Genomic DNA, 15,598 nt, shown 5'->3' with positions numbered 1-15,598 from the left:
CAGGGAGACGCCGGAGCGGGTGTGTGATGGGACATGAGGGCCTCTGTGCAGCAGCCGGTGCGCTGCAGGAGAGTGTAGTGGAGAGGGGGGTGTTGGGCACCCGCCTGGCCAAGCGTCTTGTAACACGCGGCTTCCGGGAGCACAGATGTTCTCAGCCTCCCCTTTGAAGACAGCATCCCAGTGTCACCCTAGACTCCACTGTGAACATGAGCACAGTGACTGCTGCACATTCAGGTCTGTGTCATCGCCACTGGAAGCACTTTTTTGGGGGGAGAAATGGCCTTAAAAAGAATGAAGGCCAAGAAATGAAGCCTGGAGAAATGGCTTTTAATAGGGACTGTAGCCATGGCTCAGAAACATGCAAACGAGAGAAGCAGTTTCCACTTTTAAGACCCCTGGATGTGAATGTCATGCCCCCAACATGCAGGGGACAAAACGGCACCCTGGCCATTTGTCAGGTGATTTAACAGAAGACGGCATGAATGGTGTTTTCACTTTCTGGGCATGTTGAATCCTTCCACAGTCATTCCTTTCTAAAAACTGAGCTATACATTCAAAACGTAAAGCATTCCTTTAAAGCGCACAATCCAGCGGGTTTTCCTATATTCACAGAGGTGTGCAGCCATCACCACCATCCAGTTCCAGAACGTTTTCAAGCCCCTGAAAGGAGACCTTGTACCCAGCTCGTGGCCGGAGCTGGCTTCTGGGTGTAATGAGAGTGGCGGCCACTAGATGGAGACATTCCGCCAGGGTTTCCGCGCAGCGCCCAGTCCTGTGCTACTCGAGGCTGCGCTGCAAGCAACAGGAGGGAGGGCAGAGCTTTGCTCAGTCGACTCACAGGTGCACGTGACCTGCGGCGCTTCCCCAGAGGCAAACGTTCATTCCAGTTTCTCAAAACTGCTACACTGAATTCTTTGGTACAAGAAAGGTTTGTAGGTAGTACACAGACAAACATTTTTTAAATTTCACTTGCTATATAATTTTGAATCGGTAATAGAACAAATATGTTAAGCCAGGTCGTTACGTGTGTTACTTGGGATAAGGCTAAATTAAAAAAGCATTACATTAAAAATTGATTTAAAGAAAGATATTTAGCCCTGGCTGGTGTGGCTCAGTGGATTGAATGCCAGCCTGAGAACCAAAGGGTTGCTGGTTTGATTCCCAGTCAGGGCACATGCCTGGGTTGTGGGTCGAATCCCTAGTAGGGGGCACACGTGAGGCAACCACACATTGATGTTTCTCTCCCTCTCTTCCTCCCTTCCTTTCTCTCTAAAAGTAAAGAAATAAAATCTTGTTTTAAAGGAGAATATTCAGTGTCTATTGCATGAGTGATGTGGAGACAGTGCCAGTCGGAAGTGGTGACGGTGTCACAGAAACTGCTGCCTCACATGGGTGTTGGGGCCCTGGCGATGGCAGGGAAGGTTCCAGCTCATGTGCCTCTGACGCAAAGGGCCTGGGGTCTGTTTTGTTTCACGGTCACGCGGACCCAGCAGCCTGCAGTCATTTGGAGCTTCCTCACGCAGATAATGTAGCCAGGAGCCGCCCCTCCTGGAATCTGAGGTCTGCACGCCAGGACTTAGTCTGTCCTGGGTGCACAGTAGGACCGCAAGGGCCTATGGGTGCTGGTAGCCCTTATCGAGCTAAGCTCACCGAATCCCACAGATGGGGCGTCGGAAAAGCCTGCAGTGGGGGGACCCACTCAGCGTCCTCTGGCCTCTTCCTGCCCCCTGGGACCCTTCCCAGAAAACCCCTGGCCCTCCAGGAGGAGCTGCCTTGCTGCCCTACTGCGCAACAGTGACAGTGCAGAGCCCTGTGGTTCTGACGAGGGGCCAGCACACATAGAACAGATGGGCGACGTGACCGAGCGACGCTGGTCCCTGGAGGGGTGGCATTTGGGATTTCTTTCACCACATTACACTTTCCCAGGATTATTTCCACCCCAGCCAGACAAGGCCGTAGCTTGAGCAAACCTGCTTGCCTTCTTTGGTCACAGTGACTGCCAACCTTCTCTGGGGTGTCTTCATGCCGTAAATGGTGGCAGTGTCGGGGAGGCAACTCGGGTTCTCATGGACTTGTGAAGACAGCTGTGGTCTCGTACAAACAGTTGTGTTGCACTGATGGTGCTATTTCCTCTTAAGCATCTGGTTAAAACACTTGGAGGGATATACAGGTCTTAGAAAATACTTGTTGAGGAAATGAGTTAATGAATACATTCTATAGTAAGCATGGCACCTGGTCTTAAAGAATCAAGAAGCTGTTAAGCTCTACCAAGCACGACAAGAACCCGAGCTCTGCAGAGCGATCGGATCAGTCGTTCCTGGAGTCCAGCTTCTCTGGTTTGCATTCTTGTATGTTCCCACATGGGGGCGCAATTGGACCTTTAAAGATTCTGTGTGCGGGCCGAAATGGATTTTTTTTTTTTTTTTGTATTTATAGCATGGTCCAAACAAAAATGGTAAAGCCCAGTTTCATAAGCAGGGGAAGAAGGGGATTGGACTTTCACACGAGAGAGGCAGCATCGCTTGACCCAGAGAACGGGGGAAAGAGGTCCTAATGACTGGAACACGCACTGAGTGCAGGGTGGGGTGGGGCGAGGACTCCGTGTCCCTTCCTGGAATGGGAAGCAGGGCGGCGATGGTGCCCAGGAGTGGCAGAGAGGAGCCGTGTCCTGTGCACAGGCTGCGTGTCCTCACCAGGATCTCTCTCACCTCAGGGTCCTGGTTTATGAGAAATGTGTGAGCCGTCTCCTTTCCAGGGGTGGCTCTTGGGGACCTCACCGAGGTCTGTCCCACTGATGAAACTGAAGGTGGCGGGGCTGGGGTGGCAGTGCCCGGGGGCGCAGGGGTTACAGTGTCCTGAGTGAGTAAAAGGCTCCCGTTCTCCAAATCTCAGCAGGAACTGGGTTAGGGTCTGTGTTGCCGACGAAGAGCCCAAACGCAGGCAGCAGCCCCAAGACTCAGGACAGGGTCTGCGGTCCCACGAGACCCAGCAAAGGGAAACCAAAACCGGACCGGCAGGGAGGCCCCCGGACGCTGCCCGGCCCCCGGTCTGTCTGTCTGTCTGTTTCTCTGATCACAGATGTTTATTGGCACCTAACTTGTTTGGAGATGACATAGGCTGTGAACATCAAAAAAGGTTAGTTACAGTGTACCTGAATTAGATGAATTAAATTTGACAGACTTGTGTAAGAAGTGCCACAGAAAAAGACGAAATCATACATTAATACCGTGAAGGCTGGGTCTGTGCCCCAAAGAGCTGACCACAGGGTCTTGAAGGGGCATCTGTCCCCTGTGTGCGGGACACGGTGTTCACAGAGTGGGATGGAGTTTGGTCTGAAAGGAAGGGGACCCTAGCACCTGCCGGGATGTGGCAGGGCCTGGAGGACGCCGTGCTGAGTGGGAGGAGCTGGACCGGTGTCCTGTGAGTCCACAGAGGGAGGTGCCGGAGTCGCCTCAGCACCTGTGCTCAGCCACGGCTGACTTAGGCTCTTTTCCGTTTTTCACATCCTGGTAGTTCACGGGCCACACTCCACTCGTTCCACAAAGGGAGCCCGGGACGTGGTCGGAGCGGCTATTGCTCTTTTTTCCTGGACCCGGAGAACCTTGCTCTTGTGGTCCAATGCTCCCTCCTCACACAGGGACTCCAAGTGGGGTGGCCCCAGCCAGGCGTGTCTGCCTGGGCGCCAGTGCCCACCGACTCCGGCTGCTCCGAGAGCACCGGGCCCTTTCAGGGACGGCGTCTGGGGAGGCAGGGTTTTCCTGGGCCTGGTTTGAAGTTCAGAGAGCACACAGCCCAGGGGGCCCGCTGCCGTTTGAGCAACGTGAATGCTCTTCCTTACGCCGGAGAGGAAGGCTGCTACCCAGGGGCTTCGCTGACGCTTTCCCACCTACCAAGGCTGTGGGTCGAGCTCCTCCTTCAGAGTCCAGGTGCTGGCGAAGTCCCCTCGGCACAGAGGCCGACGGGTGGGGTCAGAACCCAGCCGAACTTTCTCACTTCGAAACACAGGCGAACATTTCCAACTGGTTGGAAGCAAGCCCAGGTGCAGACACCCCCCCCACCCACGGCCCTTCTCATTTCTGATTCCCGCCCAGGGAGGAGGAGGCTTTGGGGGAGGCCGCCCCCCAACCCCACAAACCTCTCGAGGGAAACCTGGATCCTGCCCCCACCGCAGATTTCGGAGCCTTTGGAAGCCATCACTCAGAAGTTAGGGCTGTTGCCCTGGCACCTGTCCAGACCGAGGGGGTGATGTCAGCGATGTCCATTCTGACTGGGGACGGAGCCTTCTGGGGGACCCTCTCTCTGAGCCCCTCCTTGGCACCTGGCAAGGTCACAGTGACTGGGGTGGACCTGGGTCCTGCCAGAGGACACGGCAGCCCTAGGCCTCTTGGCCCAGTGGCCACTCCTCGTCCCCGTGGGCTCTGGGCAGAGCGTAAGGCTCAGGCGCTAGTGGGCCTGTGTCTTGTTGTCCACCTGGTCACTCCTCCTCGTGGCTGCCGCAGCCGCCAGCCCAGCCCCCTCTCTTGGCTTTGCAGACCGAATGCAGCCTTGCAAGCGTGCAAGCCCCATCCCAGGTGCTGTTTCTCCCTTGGCCCTTGGATGCCACACGGGGGCTGTGTGTCCAGGCCGGCCAGCTGGGGGCAGCACTGTGCGTCTTCACAGCGCGTGAGGCCAGGGCGCTCCCCTAGTTGGCAGACGTGAGTCTCAGTCTGAGCGAGTCCCACCGGTCCCAGGCTTGGCTGTGTGCCGGCACCACCCCAGGTCCAGGCCACCCTCCAGCCTGGCTCCGGGGCATCTCCGCGTCTGTCCAGGCGTCACTGTGTGTCAGGCGTCTGTGCCCTGGAGGCAATGTCGGCTGCAGCCGTGGAGTCTGGCCGGGCCCTGGCCAGCAGCCCGCCACGGGTGTCTTTGTCCCAGCACCAGTTTCTGTCAGCCCGGCTCCCGCCTGGGGCAGGTTCTGGGTCAGCATCGCCTCGCCTGCACCCGGGCCATGCCTGGGCCGCAGCCCTTCAAACAGAAGAGGGTTGGTGGCAGCCCGATTAGTGTCCCCGCGGGAAGGCGGACACCCGCTTATTTGGGTGTTAGGACGGGTGTCAGCTGGACGGTCACTGCACCCACTCCTCGAAAATTGGCCGCCTCCCCCGAGTTCCCGGAGCCGCCTCTGTGGCCAGATGGCCAGTTTGGGACACGCTGGCCCCGGGCACCAGGCTGCAGCGTCTGTCAGGGCCTTAAACACAGGCTTCTCCCCAGTGCAGATCCCACACGTGGGCGGAAAAGTCCGGTGGCTTCCTGATGGCTGTGGCCACAGACCGAGGGCAGCTATTCTTGGTGACGGCACGACAGCGCCGGCCAGGAGGACACCCGGGGGCGCTAACAGGGGCCCCCCGCGGTTGCGTGTGGACCTCCGTTCTGGCGGCGTGTTGCAGGGGCCTGGCATGCGTCCTGCAGGTCACATCGCAGGCGGAAAGCCACCCACTCCTGGTCCCCGCCCTCTACTTCAGCGCCTTATCAGCCAAAGGGGACTTCACGGAGCTGGAACTACCAGGCCTGAGGGGGTCGGCTTGGTGACAGATTTAAGTCCGGCCAAGCTCCAGAAGTGGGGGGCACGGCACAGAGAATGGGGATTTCAGGCCTGGGTGCTTGTGGCGGGCTGAGACCAGGCAGGGGAAGGGGCTCACGGCCACAGCTGTGTGGTTGAGGGAGGGCAGGCTGCCCCTCCGCCCCGGGCTCCGCCGTCATCCCACACACAGCCCTTGGGCTTGTGAGCGCCCAGCAGACATGGGGCTGGGTCTCCAGTCGGGGGCCGCACTGAGAGTGGGGTGCAGAACCCCAGAGCCCACCTGGCAAGTTGCTCCCGCAGGGCCCAGCATCCAGGGTCGGGGCGGAGGCCGGGCTGGGCCCTGTGCCAACTGTCCTGCATTTTGTAACGGGGACTGCCTGCAGGTGCAGGGCCTGATGAGAGGCCCAGGTCTCACGTGGGGCCGGGGTGGGTCAGGAGCAACGCGCTTGGCACACACCCGTCTGTGCGGAGAACCCCGGCACACCAGGCTTGCATCTGGTGGGAACTTGCTGCAATAAACGCTGTCTTCTAATGAATTAATTTTCACAGTGGTCTCTAGGCCACTTACGAGAGAGCCTGTCCTTTTGCTGATGATTTGGGATGCTGCTGTTTGACATGCTAGTGTTCATAGGAATCCCTGGGTCTGACTTGGGCCCCCGCCCTGCCCCCCGCCTCCCTGCGCCTTTGTCTGGGCCCCGAGCTGGTCCCTCAGTCTCCGCAGCTGCATCTTTGCAAATCTTTGCACGTGTTGGCAGCGCAAACCCTTTCTGTGATGGAAGGGATGTTTGTTTCATTCTGCTTTGCTCCTCTTGTACTTTTCTGAGAGGAGACATTGCTTGTTTTCAACGCCAAGAAGGGACCCCACTCGGGTTTTAATCACCGTCTCCCGCGGTCAGTGTGCAGCACCCAGTGACCAAAACGTGACTGGGCCTCACTCATCGGTGGGGTTGGCCTGTGAGTCAGCCAGTGGCAGGTCCTTGGGGGCCTCGTGTCCGGCACCTGGGAGGGTTTCCACAAGAATACGGAAGGGGAAACTTCCGAGTTTTCTCCGAAAGAGGAAGCTTGGATCGATCATGAGTATTTTCAGTGAGTTCGCTGTTTCTGCTTCCCCAGAAATAGCTCTGCTGCTCAGACATGACAGTGCGGCCGCCGGGCACTGAGACACCGGAAAGTCCCCATGTCCCCGGGCCGCTGTCAGCCCTGTCTGTTCTTAAAACTCCTTTGCAGGGCAGTGAGTCAAAGTGCACGACCCTGGGTGTCAGCCTCCCGACCTGGGGCTGGAAGTGCTCTCTGCTCTCAGAAGCAGAGCTTATTTCTCTTCTAAGTGGTGTCTTTAATGTGGGGGGGTTGGCTTTAGAAGGAAAACTCACAAAACCAACTTTCCTGGGGGGAACACAGAGGCCCGAAGTTAGCAGTGTCTGTCTGCGGGGTCATAGTGGCGGCCCCAGTTAGAAGCCATCCAAGGCTGCGCCCCAGCACATCTTCACAAGAGGCAGCGGGGGCTTCCCTTTATAATCCCCCGTGGTGCTTTGCGTGGTCTGTGTGCGGCCAAGCCCCGCCCCTCAGCTGGCACCTACCTGCGCTGGTGCGGCTTCTGTCAGTTCACACTCAGACACGGTAACAGAACAAAAGGGATGTGTCACTTCTTCCAGCTGATAGGTCCAGAGATATGGGCTTCAGGGACAGTTCGACCCAGCAGCTCAGTGACAGCAAGTGCTGATATTTTGACTCTTTCTTTCTTTCTGTTCTCCCTTGTCCTGAGGCTGGTTCTGCTTGCCATCACAAGGGGTCCATGGCAGTGCCTGGGCCATGAGAGTGAGGGTCTCCTTGCCCTAACGCTGGAGGCCAGATCTACAGGAGACTGCTCTGTGTGGCGAGTACCCAGCACCCACTCGAAAATGCCAGTGGAAAGCACGGTCCAGTACACAGGACTCACACCCACGGACAGGTTCTCCCATGGGGAGTCAGGCCTGCATTGTACCTAGGCCACTTTGAGACGTAATTTTTGCTAAAACTCCCTCACCCTGAATTGAGGCAGCAAACATTTACTGCATATCTTTAAAGTAACTTCCTAAAATCCATGATAAACCTTCCAAGAACAAGTGTAACCAGTTCAACTACTTTTCCCTTTATATTTGCAAATACCCTTCTTCTTTTTTGATGTAATTAGCAACATCCTCTCCTTTGCTTTCTGGAAAAGGCAACCACCTGGAGCAAACCTGTGCGTAGTGAATGAGGACCATCCTCAATGTAATGTGCCCAGAAAAGCAATAAAAGCTTGTCCAGGCAAGGGACAGGGTGCTCTCCCCTCGAGAGAGTGGCCGTGCCGTCCCTTTTCCTCCACAGGACGCGGCAGTCTGTGTGAATTTGTCCGGTGTCTCACCCGCAACGCTGTGGGCACTGCGGGCCGGTGTGTGCATCACGGATCAGGACGGACACCCTGCGTATTGCCCAGAAGGTCTGACTGGGCCGTGCGGGGGGGGGGCAGGGCAGGGTCGGGGTTCCTGAACGCCGCGTGTCACCGGGGATGCCGCCTGTTGGTGAGGTGACGGTGCCGAACGCGACACTCGGAGTGTCGGTGGTGACAGTGCCGCTGTGGGAAACGCAGAAAAAGTGCTGATGCTTAACCAGAAGCGAGTGCTGAGTGGATGTCCTGTCAGTTCTAAGCCTTTAACGTGAAGAAGAGGAGCACCCCACATGGCTGCAGTCCAGGAAGAATCACCAAAGTCCGTCTGGTGCAACCGCGGGAAGGTGACTCGCAAACCTGCGTGCCCACCACGCTCCCAGATGGGGGGGGGGCAAGGTGACCCTCAGCCAGTAACCGAGTCCTTGCTGTCCTGTGAGTGCCACACTTTGTTCACTTTTGTGTCATTTGTTGGTGGCCTTGCTGTTTAAGTGGCCCCAGCACTGGGGAGTGGCCTCCTGTCCCTGAGCTCCAGGAGGCTGGGCAGTGGCTCCCGAGCAAACACCGGGCAGCTGGGTGAGGTGCGGTGGGAGCCTGTGCGCAGCCGGCGTGGGGTTGAGGTTACCAAATCCGTGGACAACACCGATGGTCTCGTCAACCAGGAGTGTCCGTCTGTTCAGTCTGACTGAAATGAGGGCCGAGGCTCCCGGCACTGACCCTGTGTCCCCCCGGAGCCCCCGTTTGGCGTTTGTTACTTGGGGCTCCCAGTGACTTAGAATCTCCCCGGGTGACGCTGCTCAACTGGAGAGCTGCCCTGAAAGCAGGCGAGTTCACGCACGGCTGTCACTTCCCCATGAGTGTGCAGGGTGCACACCGCTCTGTGCAAGTCGCACAGGGTCGGAGTGCACGTGGGGGAGACCTGAACGCTGCCTGGAGACCCGAGCAGCGCGTGTGGGCGGGCGTGCGCACAGCGGTCGTAGGGCGCCGCTTCCTGTTTGCTTTCTTTCCTGTTTTTAGTACGAGGGACGCATTTCTGCCTCCGGCCCGCGGGCCAGACAGTGACAAGCCCGGCGACCAGGTCTGAGGACAGACAGGCCCTGCTCGTCCTCCCCAGCCACGCTGCAGAGACCTGCAGGGGCGGGAGTGCCCTGGAGAGCCAGTGAGGCCAGAGCTCCCCAAGTGCCCAAGTGTCCGTGACTTGACTCAGCCCCTGTCCCCCGCAGTCCAGCAAGCCCAAGGGCTCAGGCAGAGGGGGCCGGGCTGCCCTGCTCTGTGGCCTCCCACAGCACCTATGGCATCGCCCCTCGGGGGAAGGGCCCCTCCAGGTCTCAGACGAGGCACGTGACCTCCACTAGACAGGGAGACCCCTGGAACTAGGAGGGCCTCGTGGTCGAGGGGACAGCCGTCTGTGGGCGTGTGAGCGTGGACGGGCTCTGCAGCTGCCACGCCTGGGCCCAGGGGACACGGTCCATGAAGGTGAGGCCCCTGCAGGTCCCTTTGTCCTCAGTGGTACATCCACGCAAAAGGAAAAGGCCTGGAAGTGAGAGGTGACGTGTGTTTCTTTGGGACCGAGAGGAGCGATCATTCAGGAGCCAATCTTTCCGGCAGAAGCACCAACAGTGTCAGACCAGGCAAGGAAGGCCTCGGGGACCTGGAGACGGGGAAGGGGCTGGTCACAGCCGCAGCAGCAGGGTGTGGCCCTGGGCGCCAACCGCACGACCTCGAGCCGCGGATTCTAAACAGTGTTTTCAGTTGCCGCTGGTTCAGGAGTCCTGACGCCCGCCTTCCTGTCTCAGCTTCACACGCAGGCAGTCGTTCGGGGCCCAGGTCGCTTCAAGGTCACTGTGTCCTGTTCTAACACCCAGAGGTCTCAGGGCTGGATGCACAGGGCCGGTCCTCGGGGAGGGCAGCTCCGGCTGCATTTCTCGCTTACGTGTTCGGGCACGTGAACAGCGTCTCGAGCGGATGCGGGAGAAGGACCTGCATGTCGTTCCAGGCTGCAGACCGGGCTTTGCAACGACACAGGTGGATGAAACCACCCGGCGGGCGGGGGCGGCCTCCCAGCGCAACAACTGAGGCTCCCTCTGGAAAAAACCCCAGCAGCCTGCAAATGCGCCCTCTGAGCTCCCGGTAAGTGAATTAGTGTGGCTCTTGCTGTCTCATTATTCTGAGGTTCAAAGCTAATTTGGGAAGCGCCACGTGCCTCTGCAGTGCGTGGCTGGCAGGGTCTGGCAGGCAAGCTTGGCAGAGGGGGAGCAGCCTCGCGTGCAACCGTGTAGTCAGAGGGAGATATTAGATTACGGTCCTGGCCCTCCCCCACGGCACTGACCCCTCGTGAACTTCTCTGGGCTCTGGGGACCCCCGGCCTTGAAAGCAAAGGCCCACCAGGTGGCGTCCTGCCCCGAAGGAGCCCTCAGCCCCCAGGAGTCTCCTGACAGAGCCTCCCTCTGTCTCAGGTCCCCTGGTGATCAAGGTGAAGCAGAAGCTGGGGTGACACAGCCACAAGCCAGGGACCGGCGCCACCAGAGGCTAGAAGCGACAGCGGGACCCCCAGGTCCTCCAGTCCCCGCCCCAGGACACCCTGATCCCAGAGAGTGAACGGGAGACGGGTTGGGGGGGGCAGGGCCTGGCCTGTGTGTCTGTGTTTCTGGATTTCAGGCTCCACCCTGCCTCCTGCAGGGTTAGGGTTGGGGACCCCTCTCCTCTCGGGGTGTGTGTGTGGGGGGTAAAGATGGCAACTCCAGCACTGGGGCCCAGGGACCTGAGGACGAGGCCGTCCATCCACCTGGTCTGTCCAGGGGCTTCCTGGGGCTGTGGGGTCTCTGTACCCAGACCAGCCATGTCCGAGGAAACCAGGTTGTGGTCGCCCTCCTGGGGGTCCGGGGAGGGGACAGCGAGCGGGATGGGGACTGGCCACTTTCCTCAGGGGCCCCGGGGAAGCCTGTGTTGAGCCCGGCCAGGCTCGTGCTGGGGCGCAGGTGGGCCGTGGGGTGGGAGCCGGGCCAGGGGCTCACGGAGGCCAAGCGGGGGCGGGTCGGAACTTCAGACCGGTTCCCCGAGGCCCTTTCCTCCTGCGTTCGGGCTGTTGGAGGCTGTGCCTGAGCTTTCCTGGCTCCAGGTCAGTGAGATCCCGGGTTGTCCTGCTGAGGACGAGGGGCAGGTCGGATGACGCCCCAGCTGCACTGGGTCGGAGCTGTTGCACCTGCGCTTGGGGAAGGTCCTTCGTTAAACAACCCTGGGCATCTTCCCTGGGGGGGCCTCTCCCCAGTCTGCGGGGAGGGGGGCAGCTGCAGGCTCAGGGCAAACCCTGGGCAGAGGCCTCTGTGGAAGACGGGCCCCCGACAGATACGATGGCTCTGGACGGACGGACGGTCCTGGCCAGGGCCGGCCACGAGCGGCACTGGCGACACTGCAGCACCGGCCCCGGGGGCGAGTGAAGACCTGCGCCGCACGCGGGTGTTTTGACGGTGCCCGAGTGGGAGTCGCACGCCGACAAGCCTCTTCCTGCAGGTGCTCCATCTCCTTGGAGCGACTCCGTGGCCCTGGCCCCGCGGTGAGGAATGCGTGCGTGTTGCTGGGTGTTTGGAAGAAGATTAATAGATTATTTGTAACTCCTTGATGAAAACATCTCGCGCCCTGCAGCTGGCCCCTTGCTCATCTGCAGGCTGCTAATTGCTGAGGCACATACGACCTATTGCAACACACAGGGCCATCCACATCAGCCACGTTCATTAAAATATAATTGCCCTAATGAAATTCTTGTAGAATAAGGTGCAGTTCAAACAAATCTTCGCCCTCCTGAGGGTTAGTTTTCCTGGCCAATTATGGAAATGACTGTGGAGTCTCTAGCTTTACATTCGATGGGTTTCTCCTGGTATGTCCATCAGAGGGAACATTCCAGAATGGCCTGGGGCTTACTCGGGCTGTTGGGACTTCCCAGCTTCACCTTAGAAACTCCCCAGTGGTTTAAAAAATCCCACAAAATAATGGAACTCCACTGGCTCTTTGGCTCCTCCCGGAGGTGGGAGCCGGGGCTGCTCTGCCTGCTGTGAGGGTGTGACTGGGACAGGCACAGGGAGGGGACTCCCTCCTGGAAGGAGGGTCGCCACGGCCTGCCCAGGCCCCTGAAGAGAGGTCACCTCCGAAGAGCTGCTTTGTGATGTGGTCAGAGGGCCAGAGAGGAGCAGCCCCTGTTCACCAGTGGGCTTTTAAAACAAATGAATGAGAAAGGAGCTGGACAGAGGCCTGGTGTTACTATCGACCTTTCACCCCTGGAGGGAGCCCTGCTCTTAGAGCTTCTGCAAGGGGCTCGGCTCCCCGGCTCGGTTTCCTGCCGGGGCCGAGGGCCGAGCAGGCACCGTGAAGGCGGCTCAGCCTCGGGAGCCCCTTCCTGGCCGGGACAGTTTGTATCACATTTGGTGTGGGTTCCTGGTCTTTCAAAAATCTGATTGAAATGATTCAGCCACTGGGCAGATCTCCTTTGTCTCGGTAGCATTTGTGAGGCCACCCAGGCCCTCGCCAGCCTGTGGCGCTATTTTCTGGGGCAAAGAAGGGGTGTCAGGGTAGTTGTGAGCAGACCCCCCCATCTCCAGGCTCCTGTCAGGGCCATCGGGAGGGAGAGGGTTTGGACCGGGGTCCTCGGACTGACTGCGGTGGCGCGGGGGTCCACACCCAGCTCTGGAGGGTTCGGCAGGGTGTTGGCAGGCGCGCCAGGCCCCAGGGCCCCGCGGCCGGGCAGGCCCACAGCTCACACACAGGCCGAGGTCTGTCTGGAGTTTGCTGAGCAAACACGTCACTGTTCTCGGGACTCCGGTTCTCTGGGTAGTGACGCCGGCCTCACGCTTGGCTTCTCCCTCAGCCAGTCACCACCTCCCCCGCCCCTCCTTTTATGGAAGGAAACTGAGGCCAGGGATGTTGCCAAGGTCACTGCTAATTAGTGGCTGAGCAGCGGTGGTTCCATTACGACATCGCCTCCCACGGCAGAGGCCGGGCTGGGCCTCGTGCCGAGGGCTGGGCTGCGTCTCGGCAGGTCCCACCTCCTCCCACGTTCCTGCCTCCCCTCCGGGCCCCCAGCTCGGGGCGGCCTCTGCAGGGAGCCTCATCCTTCAGCCCCTGAGCCCTCTCAGGGGGAAGGGGTGGGGGCTGTAGGGGCTCCTGTGTCCTGGCAGAGGAGTCTGGGGGGGTGTGGGTGGGGCCAGTGTGGGGAAGCCCCAGGGTCTCCGGGCTCCCTGGGGCACTGTGACTGACCGGGTAGGGCCACCAGGACGTGCTGTGCTGTGGCTCTCAGCCTCAGTGGTGCCCGACGCGAGGGTGGCCCCTTGCGGGGTGCCAGAGGTTTAGGGTCTCAGTGCCTAGGAGGCCATCCAACACCACTGGGAGAGGAGGGGGCGGCTGCTGGGTGGATGGGCCAGACCCCTTCGGAGCCAGCAGCCCCAGCAGAGCGAGGAAGGGGCGCACACAGCACACCCCCGTACGGGGGGGCGGGCGTGGGCCACTCTGGCTCCCCCTGCTGGCCTCCTCCCTGCAGCGTCTCTGCACTGTGCCCGCCCCCACCCTCTGCCTCCTGCCCGTCTCTTTAGCAGATGGTTTGAAGTAAAAACCTGGGTCCCTTTGCTGGAGCCAGAGGACCAGCTCAGGTGGGGGCTCCCCCACAGTGGATGAGGGGTCAGAAAACCAGCAGGAGGAGGGGGCATCACAGGAGGCAGGGGCTCCTGGTCCTAAGGGTGGATGGTGGCGGAGGACCCACCCCAGCCTCGCGCAGCACAGGGTCCACCAGGACAGAGTGTCCATCTGTCCATCCAGAGAAGCCTTCCCAGCACCTGGTCTGTGAACTTGTAAAAACAGCCCTTCCCCCTCGTCCTGACCGGCAGGGAACAGGTGGCAACTCAAGACGCGAGTACAGAGACGGAGCCGAACCTGCCTGAGCCTCACCAGGACTGCGCTGCAGCAGGCAGCTCCGAAGGCAGGGCTCCGCGTGGGGACTGGCCTCGTCCCTCAAGGGCGGGCCAACGTCAGGGCCACTGGGGCCTGGGCGTCCTGCAGCCGAGGTGGACGGCAGGTTCCCATGGGCTCCTCTCTGTCAGGCATGGCTGTGTGTTTCGCCCTGTTTGTTCCAAAGAGGGATGAAATGTTCTCAGAAACTCAGGCCCCGCCTCGGCCTGTGGAGGTGGCCGAGCCCCATTTCTCGCCGCTCCCTGCTACGCAAGGCCCTGGCCCCTCAAGGGCAGGAGGTCTGGGCCCGGACGCCTGGAACCGAACCGCAGCAGGGCATCTTACACCCGACAGATAGGACGCCCAGCCCCGCGGGCTCATCCTCCCCGACTTGCCCGCCTACCGAGAGATGCCAGGAGCCAGGCCAGGAGAGGGACCGGGCAGGCAGAAGGACAGGCCTCAGCACCTGGACAGGAGCCACAGTGATGGGCCCTTCTGGTGGCCAGTGCTGCCACGAAGCTGTCCCCACCCCGGGGGACAGGCAGACCAAGAGCTGAGACGCAGGTCGACATCCGTCTGCCCCTGGGAGGCCTGCCTCTTTGGGCCTGTCCCCAAATGAAGGAGAAAACAACATTTTTTCAAAGCCAGTGAAACGGACCCCCAGCGAAGACGGCTGTTACTGACGGCGGCCGAGTGTCCGAGACTCGAGTCCCATGATCGTGGGCGCCATGTCCCCGCCTGGCGCGGACGAGGGACCGCGCCGCCTGCTTGGGAGCTTCTCTGACCACGGCGTGTTGTCGCCGCGGGTGTCTCCTGCTTCCTTTTCCCTCCACGGCTGTAGTTTCTCCTCGCAGAACCAACGCTGGGTTACCAACCACCGTGGACGGTCGCTGAGTTCTCTGTGGACCTCCCGTCAGCAAGAAGTCCCGCGGGCGCCGGTCGAAGGCTGTTCTGGAACCGATGGTGGATGGCGGCCTCCTGCTGCCCAGCGCCGCCGCTCGCCCGTCCCTGTGCGCACCGTGCGGCTGCTCCCCGCACACAGAGGCCACTTGGGGGGGGTCTCATCTGCCCGCGGCCTCCTGCTGCAGCGCCCTCGCTGCGCTGTCCCCGCGCCAGCGTCACGGACGACCTCGTGGGCTCTGCCACCTGCCTCTCCGCCCCTCCACGTCCTGTGTTTATCTTTCCGCGTCTCTAGGCCCCTGTTGTTTCCAAGTGACTTCGGGGAACACAAAGGACAGAGATATCTTACTGTTTTAAGCCCAAAGTCTGCATCTATTTTTTTCAACATTTCCTCAGTTACCTCCAGGTGGCCCGTGGCCCGGGGTCAGTGGTCATCAGGGGAACTTGCGTGGCCTTCACCCGGGTCAGAGGGCGTGTTTGGGCGTGGCAGCAGAAGCAGCGGCCCTGGCACCAGCACACCAGGGACCTCGTCTGTGCGCCCGCCCCCCCGCGCCCCCAACCACCAGCGCCCTGAGACCACCTGACAGCAGCAGTCTCTGTGTTGCCTCCAGGGGCTGCTCAAGAGAAGCTCCGTCCCCATGCAGGTCACCTGCTTGATGAGCTGGCCTCTGTACCCTCCCATTCTCTCCTCACCCCACAGTGTCGCTGGGTCACCCGCCACGTGCACCTGGATTAAACCTCAGTCTTGAGCCCCCCCTGTGGGGTCCAGGCTCAGGCTGGCCAGTTGCAGTTTTCGACTGTGGTCC

Source organism: Artibeus jamaicensis, unplaced genomic scaffold (assembly GCF_021234435.1).
Source record: "Artibeus jamaicensis isolate MK-2021 breed Jamaican fruit bat unplaced genomic scaffold, CSHL_Jam_final contig_354, whole genome shotgun sequence".
NCBI classification, from domain to species: domain Eukaryota; kingdom Metazoa; phylum Chordata; class Mammalia; order Chiroptera; family Phyllostomidae; genus Artibeus; species Artibeus jamaicensis.
The sequence above is the reverse complement of the archived record's forward strand: the minus strand, read 5'-3'. Positions refer to the sequence as shown.